Here is a 1361-nt window from a genome sequence, read left to right as displayed (position 1 = left end):
AATTCCGTTGAACTCAAATTAGCGGATCCATTGTTTGATCAGCCTAAGCCTGTAGATTTGTTACTTGGTGCTGGTATATTTGCATCTGTTCTTCAGCCTGGTAAATTGTATCTGGCTCAAAACGCTCCCCCCTTTTTCAGAAAACCAGTCTAGGTTGGGTCATATTTGGTTCTTGTAAAACCATTCGTCCTATTGCAGCACCTCATTCGTGCCTCCCTGCTTCGCCTGTGGCCACTCCCCATAAGGTCATGTCGAATTTTCTAACTTCAAATGATGTCTCTCATCAGTTAGAGAAATTTTGGAAGCTCGAAGAAATCTCTCCTCTACTTCCTCCCTCACCTGAGGTTTTGAAACTTGAGAAGCACTACACAACCACTACCACGCGTCTTAAAGACGGACGGTTTATGGTCACTCTTACCAAAAAGGATAATTTCCACTCATTGGGTCATTCCCGATTTCAAGCATTGAACCAATTTCATTAATTGGAAAAACGGTTATCATCAAATGTTGAGTTAAAAACTCAATACACAGCTTTCATGGAAGAATATCAACAGTTGAATCACATGTCACCAGTGCCTCCAGCACCGGATAATGAAAAATGCTACTTCATTCCTCATCACCCGGTTTTTAAACCTGATTCGACCACTACAAAATTACGTGTAGTATTTGACGCTTCTGCTAAGTCCACCACCGGAACATCGCTTAATGAAGTATTGTATGTTGGTCATACAGTTCAGCCTGAACTGTTCGATATAGTTCTGCGCTTTCGCACATATCAAATAGCCTTCATTGCGGACATTACTAAAATGTACCGTCAAATCTTAGTTCATCCCTCTGACCGTAACCTTCAGAGAATATTTTGGAGATCTGATGCTACTCTACCCATTCAAGAATTCACCTTGAATACTGTAAGTTACGGCACTTTGCCGGCAGCTTTCTTAGCTACTCGTACGCTTCATCATTTGGCCGATCTTGATACGGCACCCAACTCTGCTGTAGCTAATGTCATTAAAAATCACTTTTACGTTGATGACCTTATTTCTGGTTCTTCTTCGGTTACAGAAGCTAAACATTTAGTTCAACAATTGATCAGCACATTGGCTCAGGGTGGTTTCGAGCTTAGGAAATGGTTGTCCAACTCGCCTGAAGTTCTCGCTACTATTCCTTCTGATCTGCTTGAAGCAAACACTTCCAAACCGTTGTCTAATTTCAATGATAGTGTGGTCAAGGCACTAGGCCTCATTTGGAACTCCACTCTAGACGTCTTGACTATTTCCTCTAATGTTGCTGATGTATTGCATAAAACATCTTTCACTAAAAGAGAGCTTCTCTCTTGCATTTCAAGCATATTCGATCCATTA

Source organism: Nilaparvata lugens, chromosome 2 (assembly GCF_014356525.2).
Source record: "Nilaparvata lugens isolate BPH chromosome 2, ASM1435652v1, whole genome shotgun sequence".
NCBI lineage: Eukaryota > Metazoa > Arthropoda > Insecta > Hemiptera > Delphacidae > Nilaparvata > Nilaparvata lugens.
Note: the sequence above shows the minus strand (reverse complement) of the source record.